This window comes from Eleutherodactylus coqui, chromosome 7 (assembly GCF_035609145.1).
Source record: "Eleutherodactylus coqui strain aEleCoq1 chromosome 7, aEleCoq1.hap1, whole genome shotgun sequence".
Lineage (NCBI taxonomy): Eukaryota > Metazoa > Chordata > Amphibia > Anura > Eleutherodactylidae > Eleutherodactylus > Eleutherodactylus coqui.
In genome coordinates, this window is record NC_089843.1 from 114,995,925 (window position 1) to 115,012,213 (window position 16,289).

Genomic DNA, 16,289 nt, shown 5'->3' on the forward strand with positions numbered 1-16,289 from the left:
CCACTGGCAAGTTCTTTTATGTTACTGTCTGCAAATCTCAAGTTAGTTCTTCATTGTGTTACTACTGGATAAGGGGAAATAAGGTATGAAGTATACTCCTTTCTTTGGTTGGTGGCAAGGCATTGTCTACAAGACATGTTTCATTATGTGGAATATGATAATGGTGAATTGTAACTTTATATTCTATTCTATAGTGATGCATAGTCATGCGTATAGTACTGCAGATGTATGAGTGTCTTGGAAACGGATTCCTTCATAGTAAAGCATCTGTTAAGGCCCATTTACACTGAGCGATAATTCGTCAAAGATCGCTCAAACGACAGTTTGAGTGACAGCATTAAGTGATCATTTTGCATAAACTATTCAGTAGCTACTCAGCTACTTAATAGCAATTTAGTGTGCAAATGAAGCCTTAGCTGAAAGCAGTTAATAGCCCGAGGGCTCTTATCTGCATTCAGTTCCTTTGTTCTCCAGCGGGAAACAATGCTATCAGCACTACCCACAGAGAACTACTGATAAGGCTGAACGCCGATTTTTAGGTTGGACTGAATTTAACGATCAGCTAGCAGTGCACGAAAACTGCACGATGGACGCGCGTCTAGACGCAACGATGATTGCTCAAACAATCGTTTTTTAGCGATTTTTGAGCGATCAACGCTCAGTGTAAATGGGCCTTTACATGCAACAAGTAAGAAAAGCAAGCACTCACTAAATGACCCCTCCTACTGCAGGATCTTCAGGATACCACAACACCCCGATGCACTTTCCCACCTGAAATTAGTCGGGTATGATATAGATCTAAGGTAACATTTTCCATGGTGTTATCCTGTATGTGATATCAGTATTTGTTGTGGCTTTACACTAAAAGATCACTGCATTAGGAAAAGTTGTCTCATGATATCTTGTGATCAGTAATGCGGTACCACATGTTGGCTGCATCATGATCTGCTCTCAGATAATGTGCTGATCTCTCTTCTATGCAGCAGAAGGCAACATTTGACAGCCATGAATGAACATGGTGACCTGAGTGACTTTGTCTTTGAGCAGATTGTTTATGCCTGAGGGGGGGGGGGGGGGGGGGGTGATACACTCACTAAATGACTTACTCCCCCAGGGTGCCAGGGTTTAGGAAACAGTCACACTTGTTGGCTGTTCCTGAACCACAGTGTTAAGAATGTACCAAGACTGGTTGAAACATGGACAGACATTCAACAGAAGATCACGTATGGTTTATTCTAGAGGTGAGCATTGGGTGGCACATTGGCATCTCAGCAATGACATATCATGGTAGAACAACTGAACCAGCAGTAAAACAGTGGGGAAGTTAAACAAATTTCCACAATGACCATGTGATGTACCTTGCATCAACTGGATTTAATAGCCGTAGACCAACAAGGGTGCTCCTGATGACCCTGCGTCATCACCAACAATGCCTCCCTTAGGCCCAGGAAAGATGTCAATGGCCCTTGGACACATGGCAGAAGGTTATTTGAAGTGACAAGTCCCATTTCCTGCTGAAACATAAGGATGGCCAGGTCTGCATCTGGCAGAAACACTATGAAGCCATGTCCCATATATGTACCATTGGAGTTCAACAGGCCAGTGTTGTCAGTGTCAAGGTCTGGAGTGTATTTTTCTGGCATTGCCTAGAACTGTTGGTTATCATACAACAATCCTTGAATGGTGAAAGCTACAGGGACCTGTTAGCTGGATGTCAGCACCTCTATCTTCAGGAGGTCTTTTCAACCACAGTGTTACCTTTTAACAGGACAACACTCAGTATCATTGAGCTTGGGTCACTAGGGATTGGTTGGAGGAACACAACGAGGAATTCTCCACATTGCCTTGGCCACCAAACTTACCGAACTGTAACCCCATTGAAAATGTTTGGGACATGCTGGAAAGAGCTGTGAGATCTGCTCCCACTTATCCACAAAATGTGCACCAACTGGTGGAGCTGCTGCAGTGGGGCATGGATCGAGTGGAATATAGAGGGTGTTCGCCATCTCATGGAATCTGTTCTTCAAAAAGCCATGATGGCCCAAAAAAGGTGGACTAACCCGTAATTAAGTAGGTGTTCCTAATGCAGTGTACCTTTTTTCTCTTATTTCAAAATCATATAGGTAGGTTAGTTATCTGGCTCAAGAATGTGTGAATTTGTATTGCTTCAATGTGAGAAGTGGATAAATACATTTTCTGTACAACATTTTTGAATATGCTTCCGGCTAATAAATAATGGTTAACAAAGTAAAATAAAACAAATGTAATAGAGATAAAATAATAATATTAATAATCCTGCAGTTTATTCACTGTGTCTGATATTAAAGAGACTCATTATTTGTTTGCACTGTTTTCTTTGCTAGCAGCATGTAGAATAAATTGCAAAATAATTAAATCCATTCTTCTACATAGTGAAAAATGCAAGCAAAGCAGCGTGATTAGATAATTAAACATTTATTAATGTACGGAATGTGATAAGTAAAAAAATACATTGACTGCTGCAAAAAGTTGAAAACTATTCCTACATTGATTGTAAATGTGTTCGGCATAATAAATATTTAAAAAGAATTACATTAGAAAACATTCCCCATATGAGCGAGTAAACACGTCTATTATTTGAAGCTTTCGCCATTTGTGTGAATGAGATTAGACAACACTTTGTTTAAAGGTCATAAAGGGAAGGAATAATAGGTGCCAGAGCCACTCGTCTGGGATGCAGTCTGTCATCTCTTATTATAGTCATGTCTACTTGATGTCTTAACCCATCAGTGGTCAATATTCAGTCCAGCTCATCCTTCATCTACCTGACTCCAGGCAACCACTTCCCATATCCAGACTAGCCCCGTCTCCTCTGCACCATCATTCTATACTACGTCTACTATCCCAACACTGCTTGAGCTTTTTCTTTTCTTCTTTTTTTTAGCCAATTTCTTCACCTTGGCCTCCTTCTTCATCTGCAAGTGCAAATCTTTCTCTGTAAATAGAAACAGAGCAACTAATTAACAATACAAAATAAAACACAATACCTCTTAGTTTACATTGCAAATGAGGAAACCATATTTTAATTCCAGGGTGCTGTACATATGACAAAAGGGGTTTACTATTAGAGATGAGCAAACGTGCTCGTTTAGAGCAATTACTCGATTGAGCATCGCTTTTTTCGAGTAACTGCCTAATTAGGCGAAAAGATTCGGGGGGCGCCGGGAATGAGCAGGGGGTTGCGGTGGGGAGTGGGGGAAGGGGGGGGGGTGAGCTCCCTGCTACTCCCCCCTGTTACCCACTGCTCCACCCCGGGGCCCCCCGGCGCCCACCGAATCTTTTCGCCCGAGTAGGCAGTTACTCCAAAAAAGCGATGCTCGATTGAATAATTGTCCTAAACGAGCACGTTCGCTCATCTCTATTTACTATACATCCGTAATAAAGCATTATATAGTCCTCACATCAAGCCAGGTAGGATGCAGATAATGTTGTATGTGGTTATTTGGATATATTCCATGCCCCCTTGACAACACTGCTTCTGGTAGAAGCAAAGTCTCCATTACCCTTTTAGGCTTCCTTCACACATACTTTTTTTCTGGCTTGTAAAAAATGTCAGAAATTTAAGTTTTGTTCCCAAACATTTTTTATGGCATTATTTTTTTTGTTCACACTTTTCAAACTTGCTTTTTTTGCATACTTTTTATGTTCTTATAGAGAGGTCTATGGATAACTGCCTGAAACACAAGACTATATCCAGAGAAGCCTGCATGTCTTATAGAGACGTTGGTGTATTTCCTAAAAGTGTTATGTGTGCGATAATTTGGGAAAAAATAGAGCATTGCTGAGTGTTTTATGAAGCAATTCCTGAGCAAAAATACTGCGGCCAGATGTTAGCTGGAGGACAATTGGCAATTAGCTCATCGTGCTTCTGCCCCTCATACATTCATGTGCAGCATTGTTGCAACTAACCACCACATTTATACCTGATGTTACGGTTTGTACATAAAAGTATTAGTTGATCATTATGTTGTATTGGGATGTGCTTATGTGATCCTGAGTGTTTTCTGAGGCAATTTTATTATCTATTTGAAGAGGATTAAAAAACTCATTAGGGCATTTATGGGAACACGCAGCAGAATGTTCCACCATGCTGAAAAATCTGTACCATCTGAATGTGTATCATGCAGATTTTGACATGGCAAATCCGTGCTAAAAGCTGCATATTAGACATGTTTTGTGTGGGTTTCCATGGTGGAATATTCCAGCAGGCACTTGGAGTTTTACTAGTTTTGTTACCTCTGTACTAGGGATTACTGGGTCCAAAAACTGAAATAAATTTGGAGTTTGTCAGTGTAATATGTAGTTATTCTGCCCTCTACTGGTTATTGAAAATGTTACAATTGTATACAGTACACCATAAACCATATGATTTAGCTGCTGCATGTTTGCATGTTCCAATTTTCTTACCCCACTGATTAATGATAGATAACATTAGATGGATGCTTACACCACTGCTGCTATCATATGTACGAGGTCAGCTCCAATTAATTGCAGTAGCTGGTAAAAGTACAGTAGGCGATCGTGTCCAGTTACAGTTCAATAAGCGATAGTGATCATGTACGGGCCAAGATTTTTCAGGCAAGGTACTTTTTTGTTGGTGGGTTTTGTGTATTTACAGTAGACGGTTATCAATACAATCCCTGAAAATTAAATTGGCCTTTACCGGCAGTATGAGCAGTCATTTTACGGTGTTCATTCAGATGAGCGTATATATGCCGCGTATTTACGCATGCTTTCAATGGGTTCGCTCATATTGGGCGATTTTCTGCACGCATTTCCACCACCAGCACAAATACGCAACATGCTCTATTTTGGGCTGCATTTGCGCACTCGAGGCTCCATAGGAGTCTATGGTGTACGCAATTGTTCTCTTGTCCCAAATGAAATTGCGCTATTCACAGCACAGTTTTGCGGTGTTAATCAATAACACTAGGGACTAACTAGGCTGGCCTTCCTACTCTTTAGAATGCCCCGCCTGTTCAAATATGGTGCTGTTGTCTCCTGCGCAAATGTGAACAGGTCTGCCAGCCTCGGCAAAGAACAGTAAGGAGCGTGGATTCGCTCACCAGGGGCTGGATCGGGCTCCATTTAGAGTGCATTCACATTCTCTTCTAGCCAGCGTGATTATACCTATGGCCATGTGAAGGAGGCCTTAAGTACCTGGGCGCGTAAATACGTTGCGCAACAAAGGCATGCACTTGCATATATATGCTTTATTTTGCAAAGCGTATTTATGCGACCAAAACCAACAATACGCCCATGTGAATGCATCCGTAAAAAGCAATAAAATCACAGTATGGCAGACAAAACACAATAAAGTTAAGTAGTGCTATGGAATATCAAGCAGAAAATGAGAAAATTATTGTGAATCTACACTATGACAGTTTGTGAGAAAATATTTCCCGTACGCCTATTAGGTCTGCAGTGCGGAAATGTCTAAACAATAGCTAGAGAGATTTTGTCAGGATACATACTTTATACCCTAGAAGTAGCTGCTGTATTTTCAATACTATCAACCTCCCTCTGTCCTCGTAGAGCTCCTTGATGGGTATCTATCCGCAGGGTTACATTGCCCTATTTGAGGGCAGGATGAAGTAGTGACAGACAGCCTGATTATAGCCGTGTGTCACTTACTTCTATTTTAGGTAGTAGTTTTATGTAAAATCACTATACATAAGCTGTAGTGTGAGCGGAGTATGGGAATCCTCAATATCCATGAGCTGCCAGCTCCCACCTGCTGCTGATTGACAGCATTCTCTCTATGCACATTATAGGTAAGAAACGTGTCAATCAATGGAGGAAGCAGCTGGCATCTCATGACTACCAGGATTCAAGGCTGGGCTCATTCTGCAGTTACTCAATTTTATGAAAATTACTGCAAGAAAACAGGAAAGTGACCCATTTCTGTAACCAGTTTGTCTGTTACTACTTTATCTTGCCTTCAGATAGAGCGACATAAACCTGCTGACAGATTCCTTCTAGGGCAGCTTCCCATGAACGTATTTGTGCACACAATACGCAGATAATAGAACACATTGATTTCAATAGGTTCATCCTCATCGTCGTTGTTGCCTGTGCATCATGGGTGTGCAAAAGAAAAAGAGCCAGCATGCTCTATTTTAGTGCGTACAGAGGAAGTTAATAGAGTTTTCCAAGTCTAAAGGCCCATTTACATGCAACAATTATTGCTCAAAATTCGTACTAACCGTGACATATGAATGATAATCGTTGCGTGTAAACACTGCCATCATTCTCTCTTCGGCTGAACAATGATTTTATGGTGAGCTTAAAATCCATTGTTCAGCCAGAGAGAAGATAACAGGGACCGCACACTATGTTCTGCCCGGGAGTCAGAGATTACATTGTATTCTGCCAACAGCCCCCGCGGGAGCAATGTAGCTGTGTGCAGAGCTCTGCAAACAGCTCCCAGAGGCCCTTTTACAAGCAAATAAAGCTTCCAGAGGCCCTTTTACACGCAAATAAAGCTGATAAAGTGTTAATGGACATTAGTGTCCAATTAGTATTTAATACAAAACGATCGCTAAAACTGTCAATCTTTCAATCGGTGGAAAGATTGTCCTTGCGTGTAAATGGGTCTTAAGATATTGATGACTTATCCTCAGAATAGGTCATCAATATGATATCGGTGGGGGTCCACTGCTTGGGAACCCTGCTCATCAGCTGTTAAAAGTAGATGTGGTGCTTAGGTGAGCGCCAAAACCACTTCTATGCATACCAGGCAAATAGAAGAGTGAATGTGCCTGGTATTGCAGCTCAGTTTCATTCACTTGAATGGGACTGAGCTTCGCTCAGTGTTTCGTCCGGGCCCGGATGGATAAGTTACATCCAAACTGAACGCATACATACACACTCAATATGAATGCGGATGACATGAATATATAATAAGGAAACACCAAGAAAACAGGGAATCTAACCCTAAACCTTCTAATATGAGAAGACCCTACCTATAAGTGGAGCGAATACCCTGATGAGGGTAGTCCCATGTCAGGAACCTGTGGTGACCCTGACTTTCTTTAGATTGAGACAGGGAATAATGGTAAAAGTAAGATGAGACTCAATATATTTATACATACAACTACTAAGACATGGAAAAAACACCCCAGATACATAAGTAGAATAAAAGCAGACTTATCTTAAGGGCTCCCACCCACTTGCAATAGCGATTTTTTAGCGCTAAAAAATTCTAGTTTGAAAGAAATGATTTGTAATGTGGCTATGCGCATTTGCGATTTTTTTGCACAGCGCGGGTGCAATTTTTTTTCAAATGCTACTGCCCTATATTTGTGCGATGTCCGATTTTTTTTTTTCCTCGCCCATGCAAGTAAATGGGTGCCGTAAAAACGCATCGCACATCACAGAATCGCATACGCGAATGCGTTGCGATTCTTTTCTCTATAATTGAGTTTAAAGTGTCAAAAACGCTGCGATAAAAAAATCGCAGGACAGTATTATTACATAGAGCTTTGCAATGCGAGTTTAGTGGGAGAAAAATCGCAGCGCAATCGCACAAAAATCGCAAATTGTTCACTGCGATATCGCAGCGATTTTATAAACGCACTATCGCCCTCGCAAGTGGGTGGGAGCCCTAACTGAGATGTAGTTCCAACCCAGGAGCCATTGACCAGACCAGAAACACCTCCAGACTTAGAGTATAACCAGCATCCTCTGTTCAGAAGAGCTGGTTTAAATAGCAAAACTGTTGCTGACTGTGTGGCTGAGCAGCCAACTACCCCAGCCAGTCAATCGATCACCGGAGGAGTAGTTAACTCTTTGCCAATTAATACTGACAGAAAATGAATCTGCACCGAGAAGGTGCATCATGTGGACCAGGACTGATGCCACCCCAGGCTCACAATCATCCACCAGCCACATCATGACACTTAGGCCATGTAACCAATGAATGTAATGTCACAGGCCTGAGAAAAGGTTGGCCTCTTCAATCAGTTGATTGGTGGGGGTCTTGAGCGGTGAACCCCCACAGATCTGATATTGATGAACCATCTTAAGGATGGTTCATCAATATCGTAGTCTCAGAAAACATTTTTAAGCATTGCATAGATCCTAATATCCAGATTGCCTTCTAGAGTGCTATTACATGTCTGCGAGTAACAATGGTGCTTTAACAGTAATTATTACAACATGAACAATTGCAAGTTGAGGTGCAGCCTGGCAATCAGTGGTAAATCCTTAGCCAACTCTTTTGTACTAATACCCTTACTAGAGATGAGCGAGCACGCTCGGATAAGTTAGTTACTCGAGCGAGCCTCGCTCTTGTCAAGTAACTGCATTCTTGTCTGAGCGTGCTCGGGGGGTGGGGCAGGGGGTTCAGAGAGATCTCTCTCACTCTCTCCCCCGCTATCCCCCGCTGCCCCCCTCCCCGAGCACGCTCGGACAAGAATGCAGTTATTCGAGAAGAGCAAGGCTCGCTCGAGTAACTGACTTATCCGAGCGTGCTCGCTCATCTCTAACCCTTACCCAACTTTTCTAGAAACTAATATAAATAGATTCTTCCTCCACACTTGCAGAGGAAAAATTTGCAGCATGCTCCATTTTTCGGCAGATTCGACCTAGACAGCTTCCATTGAAGTCAATGGAAGTTGTCCGATCTGTGGCCCTTCTGCAATGCAATTGTGGAAAGGTCGCAGATTCCGCAGGAAAAGCAGGAATAAAAAAAAATTCTAAACTGTGCATGTCCGATGGCTGTACCATCCGCAGTACAGAGTAAAGACTGAAAGAACAGTCGTATGCGCGGACGCCGCTGCTGACAGGGCCAGATTCCAATGTGGGATTCCAGTCCTGCCGTGTGCAGCTGGCCTGAAGAGATCACCCTAGGCACAGAGGCGGATTTTGCTGCGGGTTCCCGCATGCGGAATCTGACCCGTTCATGTGCAGCTGGCCTTACGTATAAATTCTGGACTCATATTACTATCATAGAGATTAGAAATACATTGTCCAATGGAGGGTCTGTAAATGCTGAAGTAATAAAGTAATTTGCCATGGCTGGAGAAAATAATCTCTACTATTGTGATAAAACGATGGCAGAACAAGTTGAATCCAATCAGCAGAATGCCCATTCATGCTCTGCAGCTGCAGGCAATAGTGATACTTTGCTGCATAAATAGCGCTTTTGAAATAACATTCCGCTCCTTACTATTCTTTCATGAGGTTTTCAGACATGTTTGTATCCAAGCAGACAGAGACAGGAATCCAATAAAGGAGGTTGTTTTTGCTGATCCAATCTTCCCATGACTTTTGCCCCTATGCTGGGTGAATTTACTCGGCCCTGTATCATCCAGCATATTCTCCGCATATGTTTCTATCAGCAATGAGTTTCCTGTTCTGCTATTTCTACCCCCTGAAGAAATCTAAGTATATATTATCGTCCATGCAGTTATGTATTGCATTAAGCACTTTCTCTAGAAGCCCATAAAGATAAATACATAAAATAATAATGTGACTCCGTGTAGTACCGCAGCTGTCATGTAGTAAAGAATGGAGTGTCATAAAAGGATCCTTGATCATAATCACAAAGTTTATAGTTGTAGACAGATGTAAGTATTACGAGTGCGTTCTTTTTTCGCTCTTATCTTTAGTTCCGTAATTTTATGCAAGTGTATTTTTTAAGGATTCTGCATTTATTTTTTGGTGACGGTCTTTAATAGGACTGCCCCCCATCCACTTTTCACCCTAGGAGGGGAAATCTTTACAGCAGTGTCAAAGCACTGGATATGGGCATTGACATCATCACCTGGCTTTGAATAACCCTTTCTCATCTGTGTCAGCGGCCTCTTCTCTTTGCAGAAGTTGCTTCTCTAAGCGAGCGGACCTTTCATACGAGACAGGAATCCGCCGCTGTCGAATTTCACATCAAAATTTGCAGATCTAACTGTGGATTTTGATGCAGAAATGCAGTCAGGTTTCAAGTCGTTTAAAATCCTGCATCAAAATCCGCAGGTAGGCTGCAAAATTTACGCCGGCTTGCTTTGCGTTGTGCGGTCTATTTTGTCCAATGTAGAAGGTGCCTAAAGCCGGTCTCACGGCAGAATCCGACTCTGACTGGCGACCCCGCATACCTGTTGTTTCTTTACTGCATATGCCTGTGGACGCTCGCCATCAGTCATGTGCAGTAGAATTTTTTTTTTTCTCAAATTTGTGTTTCTCGTGTCGTCGCTAGGCAATAACACGGGTACCACGGCCTATCTGCAATGTCAATTGGGGTCGGGCTGCAGGGCGGCCGGCTTCCCTTGACTTCATGGAAGCCATTCATGTTGATTCCTCATATAAATAGAACATGCTGCAATTTTATTTCCTCTTGTGGAAATCTCGATCGTTATCTGCTCATCTTAGCGGATATGCGAATGCTCTATTTTTTTAATGTGTGTGGAATACCGTGGATCATCCACACAGGTGGCAATCGCTGATTCCACAATTCAAATCCAATCGTGGGAGACCGGCCTGAGGTAGTACTGTAGATGTTTTCTTATGTTCACTCATGGGCATATATTCATAATGCATGTGTCAGGCTACCTACATATGGCTAAGTGTGATATCAGGCCGAGAGATACAGTCCAATATCGCACTTGCCCAGGTCCGTTTCAATGCGATGCGTTTTTATGTCAAAAACGCCTTCCATCACTTCAGTAAAATAGTGATTCTCCAATGCGTCTTTCATAATGATAGGTTCATCGCGGAAAATCGCAGTAACTTTAGTGTTCTCCCGTGGCGGAAATCCACTGTGTTAAAACCCAACGCCCATGGACGTCCATGTGAGTTCTGTCTAATTCCAAGATGGAAAGAACCCATTCATTTGATTGTTTGGCCAACAGTTGTAGAATGTGTATGGGCAGCTTAAGTCCCAGTCCGGGCCTGTACATATGTACTGAAAATATACATTACAGCCATTTACTGAAACTGATATGATTTTTATAGGCACTTTGCGTGATCACTAATAGGCAGTAGTTTTGATCTTTTAATGCATTTAGATGAGACAATCGTTATGATCAGAAGCTAACAAATCATTACAGTCATTGCAATGTGTAAACAGCTCGTTAGCCACCAGTTCTCCTCTTACTTTTGATAATGAGCTGATAGTTCAGATTCACAATAAAGGACCCTTCACAGGGGATGAATGTTGGGCCTTTACACGGGAGCGATAGTCCTTCAGTGAATGAAGGCAGAGTGGGCTAAGGATCATTCTGGCTCGCCCAACTCCAATCACAGTAAACAGGCAGTTGCTGAAAGACTGAGTGACTCCTGTTTACATGACCCAACAGTTGTTGGTTTTTAGGTGAGCTAAAAACCAAGTGACTCCGACAAATGAGCCTCAGTGCCCTGTCGGCGGCAGCTTACACACAGGACAACTATCGCTCAAAGTCGCTGTTTTCAGTGATAATTTGGGCGCTAATCACCCCTTGTAAAAGGTACCTGCAGCTGTAAAAGAAGAATAATTTATTTTTGTTTTTAACCTCGAGTGCACCTACTGAACTGACATCTAGTGACCAATGTGAAAACTGCAATACTTCAGAATAAATTTAGATTTAGAAAACTAGAATAAGAAGATGTAAAACAAGTATATAAATCTCCCTTTCTAGTAATGTTATTTATTTTAAAATTTAAATATGAATCCGCTTTTTTTACTGATAAATGCTAAAGCTGATTCCTTGTATGTTTTAGTTTTTACTATCAAGTGATGAGAATATTATGTTAAATTCAGAGATATGTTAATTTTGTACAAACCTAACACAGCAGGGAAATTGCAATTACTTAGAACATTATGAGAAACCAAAACACGAAAATAAATTAGAGCTAAATAAAAGTTGAATGTTCTAAGGCTTCCTGGAGTTAATTGGGGTCTGAATGTTATTATTTCTACAAGTCGGCAAAAGTTATTGGTTAAAAGTGAAAAATCCCACTAGAATGGAATGTAAAATATATAGCGTACAATAACCCTGGTATAACATATTACTCTACTAATTATTCCTGACTGGTTCTCACGCAGCTCTTTACATTTGTAGGTTAAACAGCATCTTCTTTACAAACTGCTCTTTTTTTTAGTAAATTGGAGACCTTTTGTGTGTCGTAACGAAACTTTTTACGAAGTCACAATAAACTAGCCAGAGTAGCAGTATATAGTGATTTGGAATTAATTCTCATTTATGTTTAAAGGGGTTATCCAGGCAGCACCCGATGCTCGTGATTGCAAGCATAGCTCACATTGATTTCAATAAGAGCTGCGCTTGCAATTATGAGCAATGGCCACTACACAGGGGTTAGAGCAGCACTACTGCTCCCACCCTAGTGTATTTCGGCAGGTGCTTCCTGGATAACCCCTTCAATCTGAATGAAGGACAAGAAATAAATTTACCTTTGGTGCTACATATTACCTAAATTTCTGTCTACTGGAATAAATACTGATTTACAATAACTAGCACTCTGGTGTTGTCCAAAGTTGTATGAGCCATAGAAACAACTCCTTTAGCTGCCACTGGGTCCACAGAGTGAAAATTCAAGTCAATTGGGCCTCATCCTCCTTTTCCAGTGGTCATGTGAGCTTCCATAGAGTACCCTCTATCAATGGACACCACGTTCTTCACAAAAGGTAACTGAGGATCTTGTGTAATGGGTTTGCTGCTTCAGGGCTGCCATACGAATTATCTAGGCCAGTGAATTCCTTATTATGCCCATCAACTTCTGCCTTGTACCCTATTGCATACATTTGATCAATAGCTTTACAGGGCTGGTATGCTTCATCTGGAGCACAGTACCCAGTGATTTTAGAATGGAGAATAATATGATCTTCCTGCAGCCAATCAAACCCATATTATACATTTGGCTGTTACATTGGGAGGAGGGAACAGAATATTAATTGAAAGTTACATGTTGATTTATATGAAATGAAGGGCACCATGTTGGGAACCAGATTTACCATTTGTTATTTATTTGATAGTATCTTTTCATATTATAATTAAAACTTCTCCCAACTATCTTCCAAGCAGCATCTGGTGGGTAGGTTGTTGGCAGCCCACAGGTGAGTTTGAGAACCTTTTTTTTTGAACCCCTGATAGCAGCAACACCTCAAGGGACAGGAAAGAAGAGATGGTAAAATTGCGCACACTAAACCCAGATGACAGCCCATTTAGATTTTTTGTTGGTGATCTATCCCTCCTATGCATACCCCTTTAGGAGGTAAGTAGAAACAACTGACCAGATTGGTTACTTCTTTAGTTTTTCCTTTGCAACAAGCCTTATGCAGTCTAATTGCATAGAGCACATACCGTACCTTTTTGATGGGCCAGCTCTCTTCACAAAAGAAGCTAACAGGTCTCTAAATAATTCCTATCCCAGTAGAATCTACTTTCATATTGTAGCAGAAGAGGAGAATGCTCATTAGTTCAGCCCACCTAGATCTACTGGACTGGTGGTATAAATGTTGGCATAAGCTAATTGCTCGCCATTGTTTCCCAAATCCAATTGAAAGCTTAGATAGGCAAAATGGCATAAAAACTATAAATTGATAGTTTTGACATGTTCTGTTGTTCGTATTTTCTGTTCAATAGATAACTCCAACCAATTCTCAGTCAGCTGTAAATGCATCTTAGATGTAGGGCAGTCAGAATTTTTTTTGCATAATCTGAATATTTTGGGCCCTTTTCTGTCTGTTTGTAGAGAGAGAGAGGCTGTGGTTGTAGCCACTACTATACCTCTTCATTGTCTACGTACTGTACTGACTGGCTACACTTTTATCTATTTATGTATGCTTAAGGCAAACCGTGGCCAAGAATAGTGACTTTAACATTTGCTATCCGCCAGCCTGTGTGTTAAGCTGCCCATCCTTGTAGTGTTATTGTTTAAGCAATAATGTTGTCTGAAGTCGCTGTTAATGTGATGATCATCAACTGTTACATGCATGTGCAAGTCACATACTAGGATGTACAGATACAGAGTTGCATGCCCTTTAAACTAGCATATACACATAGCACCCATGCCCCATTCATAAGGGTCTTTTACATGCCTAATTATTGGCGATGAACGCTCATGTAGAAGGGCCAGTGATCAGCCAATAAATGAGTAAATTCTAGTCATTCATCTGACTGTGTCTTTTTAGCAAGGATGAAAATGTTGACTAGACATCTGCTCGTGTATACCAGGAGTTGTACAGTTCATCAATGTTAGCTGTATGGGGATGAACAATCATATTAACAATTGTTGACCCATCTGAAAGGACCCTTCCACCGACAATGGCTTCAATGGCACCTATGTACGTACAATAAGCTCAAGTATACTGTCAAAGTGTCAATGATGGTACAGATGATGTGTCCCATTGTTAATGCCCAAATTATGGCAAACATAGGAAGAATTATGGCAAATGCGTACTAGTCTATAATCAGACTGGGACGCTCTTGTGCAGTTCCTGTTCCTTTGGTCTTTAGATAAACCTTTACCAATAGACAGTCAAGGATGGAGTCTGCGTATAGTGCAGCACTGACCAATCTTGGACCCACTAAAAGAAATTCAGCTGGCCCACCATCCAGCTATACAGGAAAAGTAGACGTTACAGTTAGTAAAAATAATATTAAAATAGGGATAAAACTTCTCAACAAGTAACACCCCCTACCTTTCTTTGTAACTCACCTTCATTGTCCTCGTCCGGTTCACTGTAGATAGATGCCAGAGAGAAAAGAGAGAAAATGATGAAAGCCAATAAGATGAAAGCTATTTCTAGTTTGGTGAATGGCAGCTCCATGAACTACTTGCAGTATTGTATCTGAAAAAAGAAGGAAGGACATTGTCTTATATAACTACAAAGTTATAACATCGTATTAAGTATGTGACAATTATCAGAGCATGCATCTTATACTTTTATTTGTTCTATTGGGTATTCAATCATTTAGTGCAGCATAAATCTACTTTACATTTCATAACATTGTTTAATGCATTAAATATAATAACAGAACGTTTTTAATTTTAGTCCTTATGCATAAAACAGGACAGAAAGTTCTCATCTACCTCTAAACTGCAAGTCATGTCAGTGATAGTAGAATACAGTCAGTGTAGAGGTTCATTCATTGTCTTTCCTCCATATGGTAGAACTAGATTCTGAGGAGCCTTGTAATAGTTAGCTGTAGTCAATAGAAACTGGTAACACCCTCATTAGTGGAATGCTGCAGAACTGGTACTAAATCTTCTTATTATCATATTATAGGCTGGCCAGTGATCCAGGAACTACAGATCCGTATTACCAGGATGTATATAAATCAAGCATAAGACGTGTTGAACAGTACATGGGGGAAGTGTAAACTGGGATACTCTTTAATGTTCTAGATTGCTGCAAACCCAGAGCCAGGCTCAGTTTTTTAAAGTCTTGATCAGCAAATGCTTTGATGCAGTCATCAAAATGGATCTTGTTGATTTCAATGCAATTCTGTTCAGCACAGAATTATGCCACAATGGAAGTATATTATTACAGACAGGTTAGGTAACATATATCTTAGACCCCATATACACTGAAAGATGATCACTCAAAAGACAGTTTGAGTGACAGTTTTGAGCGATCATCTTTGCATAGTCTATAGTAGTTAATTAGCTATTAAAGAGCTTTGCAGGCGGAGTGGGACATCACCGCTAATGCTCGCCGAATACAGCTGTTTTGCATAAGCAAACAGCTGCATTGTTCTTCGTGATTACAGCACACGTCCAGCTGTGGGCTACCAGCAGGACACGAGCTGTAAGAATCTTATCAGCGCTGCCGACTGTGATAACAGCCTGCACCGCTGATAAGAGTTGATAGCTCAATTCTAGAAAACTAGAATTGAACAAGGAATGAATCAGGTACGAAAACTGACCGTGAATTTAGACACAACGGTTATTGCTCAAAAGATGGCTTTGAGCGAATTTTGAGCGAGAATCATTGTGTCTAAATGGGCCTTTACAGCCTTTTGAAGATTAAGCTTTTCAGCCCATATCTGATATTTTCACGTTCAAGTAAGAGGAACAAGGGATGCAAAGGAGAGAAGTGATGGAGGATATTAATTATTATCAATTTTTTTCTGTCATCCTAATTATCTCAATGGCCACAATGGATGTAAAAACTGACATTGTCCCAATAACTTCTGTGCTGAAGAAGGGACATTCATTTCCATCAAACAGGTTTTTATACATTTGTCATGTATTTATTAGTTGAAAACGAGGTATAAACGAGGCCTTAGAACAAAAGCAATGCGTGACAATAC

The 16,289-nt window shown here is 41.0% G+C and overlaps 1 long non-coding RNA gene across 1 annotated transcript; it reads right to left on the reverse strand.

Moving 5' to 3' along the window:
* Nucleotides 1-2,438: 2,438 nt before the first annotated feature.
* LOC136573382 (uncharacterized) lies at nt 2,439-14,823 on the reverse strand. Its single transcript, XR_010785881.1, has 2 exons — nt 14,692-14,823; nt 2,439-2,974 (listed from the first exon to the last, which is right to left on the reverse strand). It is a non-coding gene; the product is annotated as an uncharacterized lncRNA (long non-coding RNA).
* Between the last annotated feature and the right edge of the window lie 1,466 nt (nt 14,824-16,289).